Genomic DNA, 14,473 nt, shown 5'->3' on the forward strand with positions numbered 1-14,473 from the left:
AAGAAGAACTTTGAGCCACACACTAATTAGGATGGTCAAACAAGAGCATTATTTTTCTGTGAACAAGAGCCTAAAGTACTTTATCCATTAAGACTAAAAAAACCCTTTAAACCTGTCTAGCCCCATGCAGATTTGAAATGTTAAACCATTTGTTTTACCAGTAATGGGAAGCTGTGAGTAGACTCTGTGATATGGTCTGGGTTGAAATTTAGATGCCTGCTAAAAAAGAATAATGTTAAAGCCCTTGAGATTTAAATAGGCTAAGAAGGGAATGTTGGTTTGCTTTTTTTAAGGATAATTTCTTCTCTAATCTTATGCAGATTTTTGCCAAAATAGCAAATAGGTATAAATTTTTTCAGTCAATATCAGGATTATTAAACTTCCAAGAAAAAATAAGGGAGAAGGATGACAGATATTAACATTCACTTACCATCTGTTGATGAACAACAAACATTACTCCCCCATATTATCTGTTTAATAGGGTAGTTAATGTGTTAACGCTTGATCTTTCTCATATTGTTAATGATACCTCTATCCTCACAAAAAGCTCATGGGCTGGAATTTTTATGCTCTTTAAGACATAAAAGAGCAAAGATTTACACTAACTCACTCTCCCAAAGTTGGACAATTAGTTCTCTACACAGGTGATTACTAGACCCGAAAGTTTTCATTAACAGTCTACCATGTTAATTAGCCATTTCTAATGATAAAGAAAATCTTATCTATAATAATAAAAGCGTAATATGCTAATTAGACTGAACAGCTGAACAACCTCCCGGACAAAGCCAGGGCTGCGAGGGCCGAGCCCCTTTCACGAATTTTGTGCATCAGGCCTCTAGTGAATAAATATTTCCCTTGGACACTAAGTCATTATCTTACTCAAGAAAAAATGACTGAAGTTATTTTTAAATAATTATAAAAACTAGCTAAAATATATCTGTTGTCAATTGACCAAATTAAAATACTTTTCAGATATATATGACCTTCAAAATTCATGAAAAATTGCAATGCAAGAAGAGGCATTAAAAGATAAATATCTGCTATTAGTTTTTATTTAGTATCAGCACTTGCTATGTTCCTTTATCCAATTTAGGTTGGTAAAAGAATTGCTACACACACAAAACAAATCATTTTGTAGATACTTTCAAATAGATCATTGTAATCATTATTATTACTTTGTAATTTTTAGCAATTCACATTCCTAAATCTAACATTATTCTTGATTCCTGATGTGTTTTATCAATTATTGAATCAGTGATATATTTGTGGCCAGCTTTGTGTTTATGCTGTTGAGCAAGGATTTACTTTTTCTTTGCATCCCAAACACTAACTATTCATTCATCCTCAAATGTTATTTCTATCTTCTTTTTTGTTGTTGTTGATGATGATTTGCAATTTACAACATTTTAAAATAAACTGTCAGTTGTTATGCTTTGTTTTTCAAAGTGTTCTGGGGGAAAAAATATGTGCTTTGCAGTATGGTGACATCTCGTCAAATATTTCTGTAGGAAAATGTGTTATTTAATGTAACTAAAGTGATATTCAGTTAACTATATATCAACAGTAAACACAATATAATCTAAGACATTACCGTGGTAAATGTAACAGGTAGCATATGTTCATGTTTTTTAATTTTTAAAAAGTTTACTTCTAGTCCAATCAGAACATTCTGTGTGCAATGTAAACATTCTTAGGGGCATTAAGGAGAATGTTACAGATAAACAAAATTTTCCTCTTTGTACTGAGACATAATGGAAAGAACTAGATGACAGGAGATCTAGGTTCCAGATCTGATGTTACCACTTACTTGCTGGTAACGTAAAGCAAGTCTCATAACCTCTGTGCTTCCTACCCACAAGGATGCAAAGGAGCTAAAACTATACTGTGGAGGTATTTTGGAAAAAAAAAAAGTAAATGTTTACAACTTACTAACTTCAGTTTGACCCAGGAGAAGGTTTTTTAATAAAACAGAAGTTATTGTCTCACTAGTCAACAACTACTACATAAAAATCTCACCCCCCAGCTTGGAGTACTTTGCTTGCTCCTTCCAGAACACAGAGTGTAGTACAAAGGCTACTCTGGATGGTGGCCTAAAAGAGGGAACTACATCATTACAGGTCCAGAGAGAAAGCTCAGGGAATAAGAATGCTACCCAAAGGTTTATTTGTATATTAAACGAAGGTATCTTGTTTTTCAATAACAAAGCTAAAAATGATAACTGATATGACTCAGGTTTTTTTCAGATTCTCCAGTGAAGATACTATTATTATGTTGAGGTATTATAAATTGTTCTTCCTGTATATGCCAGGAAAAGATGCTATTAATTGGAATTCAGGGTCAAATCACAGTTTGCAAGAGGTAAGAGAAAATGATCACAGCCATCTGTTATTAAGTAATAAGATAATGCACAGACAAAATTTACCTTTACCATGACTACAATAAATTGCACTTCTCTCACCTAAACACTTGTCAAAGTGTGTATATGCATATAACTGAACCTTGGCACAGAGGATAAGATTCATTACAAGATAAATGTTTAAGAATGAAGTAGTTCTACATAATATCATTTTTGTCCGTTTTATGAGGGATTGTTGGTTATAACTCCACTTAGTGATCTCAGAGGAATTCATGGGAAATGAAACAAAATCAACTCACAGAGAGAATGGAACTAGAAAGCTGGAAACTAAGTTCACTCTCCATACTCATCAGTTTGGACTAAGTTATGCTGCAGTCACAATTTCCAAATCTCAGTGAATTACAACAGCAGCATGTAATTTCTTACTCATGTCAATGCCCACTGAGACTCAGCTGTGGCCCTCCTCCTCATCCTCCTTATTCTTGGACTTAGGCTGAAAGAGCCTATTTGAGATATGCCAAACTTATGGCAGAGGAAAGAGAGCAAAGCAGAACCCCTCAATGGCACTTACAGATCCTACTCAGATGTGACATGTCACTCCCCTTACAGTCCATCGGCTCAAACAAGTCATGTGGCCCAACCTGATGTTTGTGTTGCAGGAAATACACTCTTCTAACAGAGAGAGGCACAAGAGAAGAGTTCTGTAGAGGTGGGCAGAGAATATTTTGAACAAATAATATTCTCATTCTCTCTCTCTCTCCCTCTCTCTCTCTCTCTCTCTCTCTCTCTCTCTCTCTCTCTCTCTCTCCCTCTCTCTCTCTCTCCCTTCTTAGCCTGCATGAGGCCCTACATGACTCCTCTAGCCCTGATTCAGCACAACATTTCAGTTCAAGTCTGCACTAACTAGTGTCTCTTAATTCACATTTTCAAGTTTAGAGAAAGAATCCAATTGGCTTAACTTGAGTCGGGTGTTTACTGATGCCGTCTGGGTCCTGGCTCCGCCCCTTTGGTTAGGTGGGTGCAGAAGACTAGGGAGAGGCAAGTGAGACGTTCACCTCAGGTACAAGACTTAAGAGGGCACCAAAACTATAGGTTTGGTTTTTTTTCTTAGGCAGAAATGACAAAAGAATAAGTAGAGGACTTTTTTGGTGTTTTTTGTTTGTTTGTATTTTGTTTTTTTGGCATTTTAAGTATCTTTATCTCTGCAGACCTAAAACATTTATACGTTTATCTGCGAAAACATAGAAAGATGTTTAAACCTGTAAGCAGGTATCTGCTTTATACTCACTTTCAGTTTTTCTCTTGTACCTTTTGCAAAGGTGGTTGAAAGAAAATACATGTATTCCTGTTCAAGAATACATGCCTGACCCGCCTCTTACCATAATATGTAAAGCAATCTATGAACTGGAAAAGCCTATTGTTTAAGAATGAACTTAAGCACTGCCAGATAACATCGTTTCTCATAAGCCTTGCATGTTTTGTACTATTAGTTCTGATCAAAGAAGGAACTGTTTCTTAAAGAATTAGCATGGGAAGTAGAATGCTCAACATTGTTGTGTGGTGTGGGAATAGTTACCTCTGTCATTAGCCAGTTAATTCTCATCTGCTGCTGATTTATGCGCGTGAGCTGATTTTCCAGCCAGAGAGCATCACCTCAGCTTTTTTTTTAGATTTTTGTTTATCCTCTTTTTACCCTTACTTTGCTTGCAGCTTGCATTTTTGGAAGCAACTATTTGACACCAAATACTTACCACTCTCTCCCATGTTCCAGTACCAGCCTGTGGGAGGGCCATACTCCTCTGACCTGTGGTGTCATCAGTCTAAACCAGTGGTTGGCAAACTGCGGCTCGCAAGCCACAAGCGGCTCTTTGGCCCCTTGAGTGTGGCTCTTCCACAAAAAACCACGTGCGGGCGCACATGTACAGTGCAATTGAAACTTCATGGCCCATGCGCAGAAGTCAGTATTTTGTGGAAGAGCCACACTCAAGGGGCCAAAGAGCCGCATGTGGCTCGTGAGCCGCAGTTTGCCGACCACTGGTCTAAACCATTACTTAGTCTATGAACAAGGCAGGTTGCTGAGAGAAACAAATGTGAATATCAGAAGTTAAACAGTTTCTACCCAATAAGGCTTTTTTATTTTGTAGGGAGCAAATACTTGGCAAGTTAAATATACACAGGTTCAATTGTATTACAACTCATCAAAAGCCAAAGGAAAATGACTCTATAACATAATGTACCATTTTTGATCATCAGTACTTCAGTTTCTTTCCATCAGTACAAATAACCAACAAGTGATTTTACTATAGATGTGTGTAGTCCACTGCGTAGTAGTTTTTGCATAGAGATATTCATGCCTTCACCCAGATACACCAATTTATAAAATTGATGAAAGGGTGTAGCGTATCCTATGCCAACCCCACCCCCCGAATGTTATCCCAAGAGCATTAGTAACAAAATCAAGTGTAAAATTGGACTTCCATCCAATCTAATAAATCTTACATGGCACAGAGAAATCTGTGGTGCTTTTAACAAGCAGTTATATTGATTTTATTGACCATCAGTCATCTGGCCAAGACTTAGAAAAGAAATATGATAAACACCTTTCAGCACACAATCAATGCAGTATGAGGAAGCTTGATGTTTACATTCAACTTGTGCTTTATGCTTATCTTCTCCCATGACGGAAGCGACTCTGACATTGGTGGAATTTAAAACATTATTCAGGATTAAATACAATTTTCCCTACTTTCCCCTTTGAGGATCAAGAAATGTAGTATATAGAGACTTATATAAGCACTGATTTCCAAGCTGGCTTCAACCAGCACAATAAGGATATGGAATGTAACTACCATTTCCTTACAGTTCAAAAGTGGCACCTTTACTCCCGGACTGGGATATGGATTTCTGATTCCTCTGGTCACCGCATATAATAATTTTGTGGGAAAACATATTACTAAAACTTTTGGTATTAATTGGCAAATCAGCACATAAATATTTTACATGAATTTTTAAAACCACAAAGCAAAGATAATTTTAATGCTTCTAACATTGAGAACGTCCTTGATTCTTGTTTTCCAAAAGGCTGTACAATCTTACATTTGTGCCAGCAATGTATGAGGGTTCCAGTTTCTCCATATCCTCCCCAATACTTGCTATTGTCTGTCTTTTTGACTAGAGTCACCCTAATGGTTGTGAAGGGGTGTCACATTGTGGCTTTGATTTGCAGTGACTAGTGATATGGAGCATCTTTTTCATGTGTTTGTTGGCTTTTTTATATATTTTTTAGAGAAATGTCTGTTCAAATCCTTTGTCCATTTAAATTGGGTTACTTCTCTTTTATTGTTGAGTTGTAAGCGTTCTTTTTATATTCTGGGAACTTATTCATTTATAACATTTAAGGAACAGAGATGTGAGCTTCTTATCCCTTAGAGATACTTACAGGAAATAAAAAACAGACATAGAGCTGAGCATGAGGGAAAACTTGTCAAGACTGGCCCACCAGCACCTACTGCTAATTCCTTGCCCACAAACCTTTATTAGCCAGTTCTGGGGCAGAACTTGCATAAGCCCTACCAGGATTGGCTCCTGACAGATAGAAAACATGGAAAAGTCCAAAAGCAGGAGGGGGAAATAACTTAGTTATCCAAGTTGTGGATATGGTGGGAAGCTTCCTCCTTACCTCTAGTTCCACTTCTCCTGACTGTGATAATGAAGTACAATATTATCAAATCCCAGCAGAACTATGATTTCTATTACTACCAATGTGGTATCCAAAAAAGTCACTATAGGGTGTCAAGGTGGTGGTTTCTCTGCTACATTTAAGAGTTATGAATGGATAGAAGGGACATTGGATCTTTGAGATCATTTGCCCAACCCCCTCCAAAGTCAACAATAAATCCCAGAACACTTCAGTACATCACCAAAGACACAGAGTACATATTATCAAAAAACTTTGATTTCAGTACCTATTTTCAGTTGCGTGTGTGTGTGTGTGTGTGTGTGTGTGTGTGTGTGTGTTCAATGAAGCTCAATTGAAACACTAATTCTCTCTTTTGGAGGCTCTCCTATGCCCCCAGACAACGATAATCACAGGTTTTCTTCTAGAGTCCTGACCACAACTATCAAAGTTTATCTTACCCTTGTTATTGTATCTTTAAGGGCATAGTATATATGTCTATACTATTGAGTTAATAACTTCCTCGTTATAAGTAAGGTCTTACTTTTTCAACATTGGCTTTTAATAGATAGTGCCTTTGCTCAAAGGATCCCTCTAATGGTAGGAGTTTCAGCACGAGGGTGGAAAAGGAGAAATCTGTACAGATGAGGTTTTGCTTTGTCCCTTACACGGGGGAACTGCTACAATGCAGCACAGCTCTCCCCTTGCATTGGCTGACTGACTGGCTCCTGCTCAAGCCAAAAGCACAAAGGATGAAGCAAAAGAGAGCCTCCCGCTGCTCCTCTCCCCTCCTGGGGCACTACTGGCCAGCTTTGTTGGCTCCTTACTGACCACTGGCACTCCCTTCTTCTCTTCTGGCCTGTGGTCTCCTGTGAATCCTCTGTGTGTGCGCCCAGATTTGGTTCCAATGTATGAGCCTTCTTTCCTGATCATCTCCATGCCTTGTGCTCACCACTGTGTGTCTGGTCTTCTCATCCAGCTCCAGAACTTTGGCCTGCAACTTCTGGGGAGTGTCACTGCCCAGCCCCCCTGGCTTGAGCACCTTCTGCCTCCAGCCTAACCTGGCTTTCTCAGCCCTGACTTCCCTCCCAGGGAAGGTCCCAGTGCTGACAGCTCCTCCACTCACACCTTGTGGCCAGCAACTTCAGGGTGGGCACTGATCCCAACAGTAGATTAGTGTGATGTACTTGGCTGGTCACCTGTAATGTTAAAATAAGATGATAACATACACATCTGGGTTGTATAAAAAGGCACTCACGTAACCCTTCTTTTGAAACATGTCATAAAATGATTTAACTAAATACAAACACAGAATCCATTGACAAAAAGCCACCACTGAAATTAAATATGATGGATATATAACAGAACTTGGAAGCTCTGCTTACGTTGAGAGCAGGAAGTACAGAATAATTTATAAATTTAATCTACAAAACAGGGAAGGAATGATTTAATAGGCAGAAGATTATTACCCAATTTGGAGGCTAGCCAAAGACTGGTCAATTACTCTCTTCTGAGTGGAGCCAAATAGTTCAATTATATTATAGTTTTAGTCCCTCAAGCTTCTATTTACTTTTATGAGGACAAACTCATCAATTCACCATTTGTATTATCAATTTGCATGTTGTTACAGCTTTTGGGTTATGGTTAATTATTAAGTTTTCTAAAATTTTATGTACAAAAAGTTATTATTGTGGAGACTGTTGATTGGAAGGGAGCATGAGGAGGGCTTCCAGGGGCTGATAATACTCTGTTTCTTGACTTAGTGCTAATTACACAGGTGTGATCAGCTTGTGAAAATTCATTGCGCTGTACATTCATAATGTCTACACTAATAATTTCTGAAATGTCATTTTTTGCAGCTGCAGCTTTCAATAATTTTAGAAATTATTTTAGAAAACTTACAATCTGGCAGATCCTCCTGTCTGACATAAAGCAGCAGAGAGAAACAAGCTGTCGGGTGCTGGAGCTGGCTTGTCTTTGCTCTCACGTCAGGTCGCCTGAAGTCAGCCATGGCAAGTGCTAAAAATCAGAGCTTTCCGTATTTCCCAGCACACCACTGAAAAACAGCAGTAACAACAACAAAAACCCCACACATCATTTCTTCTGCATAAATGATAATCACTCGAAATGGAAGGAATTTGGCTTCAACATTAACAATACATTACTCCTCTTAGAAGTTCAGCACCGAACTGGGCTCTCGCCCTGAAATAAAGAACTCCAGGCCAGGTGCCCAGCTCAAGTCAAGCTTCAGAATCCCCAGGGTGAGGGGTGAGGAGGCAGGAGCATACTTACCCACAGTTTTCACCTTTTATCTCTCTCAAGCAAATGTCATCTTTCATTGTAGAAAGTAAATGTCAAAAACAGCTTTTTCATTCCTTCTTGATCCCCCTCTGCCCCACCCTTTTCTTTCTCTGCCAGTAAAAGACAAGGAGTGTCATCTATAGACAAGGTCATTACCGATCCACCAGTGGGTTGTTCCACTGTGGGGGTTGGAAGCAGAGCTCAAAGCTGGGCAGCCTGTGCTCTTCTCTCCCCCTCTTAGCTGCCTCCTGAGCTGTCAGCCTCCCTCCTACATGGCTCTGGAGCCCCTGAGGCACCTCCAAGATCGGGGTCAAATGAGGGGAATGAAAGATGCTGCAGCTACCTGGTCCGCCTTCCTTTGATCACGAACTGTGGAAGCTCCAACTGAGAAACTTGAATCAGGAGGAAAATTAAAGTGTCTCTTACAAAGGCACAAGCAGCAGGTAGCAGACAGTTTTATCCAAGAAACTCTTGTCAGGAACTGGTCCAGAGAAACATCAATAAATCTAGGTCCCAATTAAACCTGCCACCGACAGGGACCTTAGTTCTCATCTAATTCTACATCCTTATTCTACACACGAGAAGGTGGAGGTCCTGAGGAGTCAAGGAGGTTGTCCAAGAGGTAGACACATTCACAACAGGGGCCTCTAACTCCGCATCTCCTTCCTTCTCTATTATACTTGGCCACCAGTATTCTAAATTCCTTGATGGACGCCCCCCCCCCCACCTCCACCCCACTCCATGTTAACGTTTCTGAAATTGGGAAGTACCTTACAATACTTTTAAAAAATTATTTTCCTTGTGTGTTTTTTCTAGGAAAAAAAATTAGAAACATGTTATTAACTTGTTGGCATCCTGGAATCTGGGCAATGTGGATTTACAACAGATTTTTGTGGGGAGCCGATATAGGGTTAAGCCTCGGACTGACCTGTTGGCAAAGTCACAAACAAGTCCCAGCTTAGAGGGCACAGTCCTCTTAAGCATAATTAGGCTTGACCTTGTGATGCTCCCTAGATCTTACCTGGGAAGCTAATGGGCTGAGGGAAGTGCAACAAGAACAAAAACAAGTGAAACTCACAAGAACAGTGTAACTATGTTTACCTCTGACTATAAAATAAAGGCTCAGTTTGCCTCGGGATCTTCCTCTGTGGCCTCAGCCAGGCCAGGCACAGGAAGATCCACGGAGACTGAAGAGAGCTAGAGAGTTCTGAACACTGTCTCCATGTAAAACATTCTTCGCCGACTCCATCCACACCCTTGGGAACCCCTGGACCGCTGGGGCTGGACCCTGGCAGATTTTTACATTTGGAAATGCCTACCAGTTTTTTTATATATTGAAAATGTCTCTAGTACATGTAGAATACAATTGGTTTATGCAAAGTTTTCAGGAACACATGCCCACGTGGGGCTGCATTTTGGAAACATTTCTTAGCAGCTTGTTGCCTGTCACTTTTTCTCCCCCCATTTTTGCTGCCCTCCTTTAAGTCGTGGCCTGAATTCCTTGCAAAGACCCAGAGGCGAGTGAGAGTCAGAAAGCCTTGGATCAGGCTCTGATGAGAAACAAATGGCACCACAGATGGCTGAGCTGTCCGAACTCTCAAGACTGTGCGGGGAGGGGTCTGATCCAGCTGAATTTCTCATTTCTCTTGGCCAACTTCTAACTCACCCAATGTGGAAGTTAATTTTATGTGTCAACCTGACTGAGTGCCCAGATATTTAACTAAATGTTACTCCTGGATGTGTCTGAGAGGGTGCTTCTAGATGAGATTGGTATTGGAATTGGTAGACTGAGTAAAGCAGATTGCCCTCTCGGGGTGGGCAGGGGTCATCCTAAACAGAAGGCCTAAACAGAACACAAAGGTGGAGAAGATAGAATTTGTTCTCTATGCCTGCCTGCGTGAGCTGGGACATTGGTCTCCTCCTGCCCTCAGACTTGGAATTACACCATTGGCTCTCCTGGTGCCTGCTTGGGTCTCCAGGTTGCAGATGGCAGATCATGGGACTTCTCAGACCCCAAGTGCATGAGCCAATTCCTTACAACAAACCACATATAATAAATCAAGTCCTCATCACCAGCCCCATTTAACAGGTAACACTAGCACACATGAATCATGCACTTATTCTGGCCTGGCTCTGTTCCAAGGGCTTTGTGTCCACCATTCCTTTCATCCTCACAACAATCCTTGGAGGTTGGTCTGATTATTATGTCCATTTTACAGATGAGAAAACCACGGCACAGAGAGGTCAAGGGATTCACCCAAGTTCACACAGCTAAATGATGAAAATGTCAGGGGTCAAATCCAGGCATCTGCCTCAAGGTTCATGTCCTGAACCCTTCCACTGTGATGCCTGAATTACAGTAGACCCAGGAAGAGAACCCAGCTTTTCTGACCCTATACCAGTAAGCTGCACAAGACCATGCAGGCAATCCCCACCAATGCTTCATCAAGAAAAGGCCTCTTCCACTGGGCTCTAGTCCTTTGGTCCTCACTCTCACTTCAGTACTTGCTATAAAACGGCTTCACCAGAGACTAGTTTTTGCATTTCTGCCATGTTCATTTTATTTCCTGTTTCTTCTATTTTATTGTCTGTTCCCTGAATCCCTGCTATGCATCTCAGATTCTCCTAGCTTATATATGTGTCAAAACGCTGTCAAGTTTGCTCTCAGCCAACAAAGCATTGATATGGCAACATCACAATGGCATACATGATCAGCTGCTTTTAGGAGCAGGAAGGAAGGAGTCTCATTTCCTGTAGATGTCATGGTTACCTCGTTGGGTATTTTAAAGTTTGAGGTAAGGTGATCATGAGCTATCAGACTTAAGTCCTGGCCCTCAGCCTTAGCTTTGACGTGGACAATGTGCTCCTAACTCATTTCTAATGATCCCCACTGTTAAGTCGAAGAAAGAGTTCATGGTGGACAAGACACTGATATGAAGTCACATCTCATATCACAGTTTACACAGCAAATCTTGTCCCAGAAACAGTTGTTCCACGACTTTGGTTTTAATATGTTACAAGAGCCAGTTCTTCTCAGAGGCACTTGGGAATTAAAGTAGTCACACACCATTATCCGTGTAACCGTTATTTAGTCCTCTTTTAGGGCATATAACAGTGCTTTGTTTATGTGATCAAACTGGAATCCCTTACTGTGTGGATTTCCCCAGTTGAGCAGCTGGATAAAACCAAAGCTTAGTACCAGCTAAACAGCCAGTGGCTTCATGCTACACCATTCATATCCTGAGTCTGAATTAACAGTAAGGGCCTCCCCTAGCCCACACTGGGCCTTGAGGTAGTTACAATGAGTTGGAGCTTTGAATACAGATCATATAAATGCCTGGGAAGATTAAAGAACACTATGACAGGAAGGAATGCAGTGGGTTTAATATACCAATGATAAATATGATTTAATTCTTAAAGAAAATTAGATGATGTAAAAAAATACTAAATGAAATTAATTTTCAAGTCTAATATTTTTGCAAATTTTATACCAATCCCTCCAGACACACTAGTTTTAAATGTCTCTAAAAACACGGGGTTATTTTTTATGACTTGTGTAATAACCAGCAGCATCCTGCCTTCTAACAGGTAATCAATCTTGCCTGGTTTTGCACTTCGCATGAATGCAGTCATGCAGTGTGCACTCTTACGCATGGCTTCTTTTGCTCACTTTTATGTTTGTTGGACTCATTCATGTTACCGCATGTACTTTAGATCATTCTCATTACTTGATAGTATTCCATTTTAGGAACATTCCACAACTGATCCATTTTACCATGGGAGGGATTTGGGCAGTTTCCAGATTTTGGCTATTGTGAGCAATGCAACTATAAACATAGTACTTGTCCTTTGGAGCAAGTTCTGTTGGGTGTATCCCCAAGGAAGGGAATTCCTGGGTGGCCAGATATGCATAAGCTCAGCATTAGTAGATGCTGCCAAACAGTGTCACTGAGTCATGGTATCATAGTACATTCCCACCAGCAGTACTCATTCTCACCAGTGCTTGCTAGTATATGTTTTCGGTTTTCATTTTAGCTATTCTAGTGTGTAGAATACCAGCTACTCTAATGGTATCATAGTGGTGTAATAGCCAATGGTATTAAGTAAGCATCCTATATAATAAAAGCCTAATATGCTAAGAATCCAGTAGTCCGGTTGGCCATTCAACCAATCAAAGCACAATATGCTAATGATATGCTAAGGCTACTCAACCGCTCGCTATGATGTGCACTGACCACCAAGGGGCAGATGCTCCAACCAGTAGGATTGTCTGGCTGATTGGAACTGAGCGAGATGGGTCAGACATGCCCTGGAGCCCTCCCTCAGTCCCTCCCCGGCTGGCCAACGTCCCATGTCCCTCTCCAACCCCAACTGTGCACCAGTGGGGTCCCTCGGCCTGACCTGCTCCCTCTTGCAATCCAGGCTGAGGGACCCCCCCCCCCAAGTGCACACATTTCATGCACTGGGCCTCTAGTGTTTTCATAAGTTGGTCATAAGTGGTCATTTGCCCACTTTTCCATTGCGTTGTTTGATTTTTTCTTACTCACTTGTCTTTTAAATTTATTTTTTATGCACAAATACTAAAAACAAACAAACAAAATTAATTCTGAAATAAGCTGCTTTTTTTCTTGTGGGCCAGAGGTACTAATTAGAACAGACTTGTCCCCCCGCTTTCTCTTTTATTTTTTCTCAATGCAGTTCTTCTGCTATGCTGTGCATTGCTCTCCATCAAGTGTTGATCATATTTTGTGGATATTTCATAGCTTCACTTTGAAATATAAAACAATTTAGAGAAAATGGTTTTATAAGAGCAAATAGTGCAAAGGCAAATACATTTTCAAAAGAGAACAACTCTTCTTAAAATGAAAGTAAAAAAGAGCTATTCAATTCTTTCTAAATGAAAGTAAGAAAAAGTAGTCTGCAAGAAAAAAAAATGACTTGAAACCTCAATAACCTCAAAAGGTAATTCTGCTTTCACATGAAATATGAATTTCAAAAAGTTTCCAGAGGTAAGGCTTCTTTTCCTTCCCATTATTTCAGTAGAAAGACCTTCTTTCTTATCTGCCAGTCTTTTATTTAAACCTTGTTCACTAAATATTGAATTCCTCCTATATATTGTGTGAGCTGTTTAATTTTTAAAAATCCTCATTTAGATATGGGAGTGCAACCTGTTAATCCATACTGATTCTAAGGCCAGAAAATACAGCAATAACTTAAAGAATGATTTATTATTTCAGAGGTTAATGGTGGGTCAAATATACCAAACAGGCCTTTCATAGATGCCTAATGGCTCTACTCTTCTTCAGTATTTTTTCTCATGTAATAAAATAAGATAATGTATGAAGACTGCTATTTCAGGAGCAAGAGTTAAGTCTCCTCAAGAAGAAAGAAATTTCCTGAAACATTCCAGACAGAATCGGGGCATTCCCAGGACCTCCTGAAGGTCCAGGCCCTGTGTTTTCCCCAAAGCCCGGGGTTGGCCCTGTCCTGCCGTGTGTGCCTTTTAGCTGCCGACAGCATGGGCAGCCCAGAGCAGAACTGGGAAGAAGGGGAAGTTCCCCCTCCGTGCACTCTGCTCCCCTTCTCTCTGTGCTGTCCCTTCATGGTGCTCCCTCACGTTACTGAGGCCAGGATTGGCAGATGGACAGCATGGAAGCCATCACCGTCAGTCATGGCACTTTCCCCCCAGTGAGCCCAGATGCAATCCAAATGCAGCTCAGAATTCTGAACATGTCACCTTGAGAAACTAATACCAACTTCAGATTTGGCATTTAAGATGGTGTTTACTTGCCATCATTTTCTTAAGTGATATGATTCTTATTCTATATTTCCCATTAGCCCCAAAGTGTAAAGTATTACTTTCCCCAAGATTAGGAACATTATCTTCTATGGCAGTCCCTATTGTCTGAATCTCTGACTCATTGTTTTCTATCATGGTTCTGGCCACTTTCCAGCTCCAGACACATAGGATTGTTCGAGAAATGCCTTCAGAGACCAGATAACACAAACAAGGTAGCAAGGTTTGCAAATTTAATATTTTGTCTATAGAATAGGAATAATAGCAATAGTTTTCACCTTTAGACAGAAATATACTGTCCATTTTTCAGATAACATGCAACCCTTGGTCTATCTTTGATTTG

The 14,473-nt window shown here is 40.3% G+C and overlaps 1 protein-coding gene across 7 annotated transcripts in view; it reads left to right on the forward strand.

Annotated features, from left to right (window-relative positions):
* TRIM9 (tripartite motif containing 9) overlaps window positions 1–14,473 on the forward strand; it is a 92,633-nt gene that overhangs the window by 5,177 nt on the left and 72,983 nt on the right. The window lies entirely within an intron of this gene.

Source organism: Myotis nattereri (genome assembly GCF_964212035.1).
Source record: "Myotis nattereri genome assembly, chromosome: 1".
Lineage (NCBI taxonomy): Eukaryota > Metazoa > Chordata > Mammalia > Chiroptera > Vespertilionidae > Myotis > Myotis nattereri.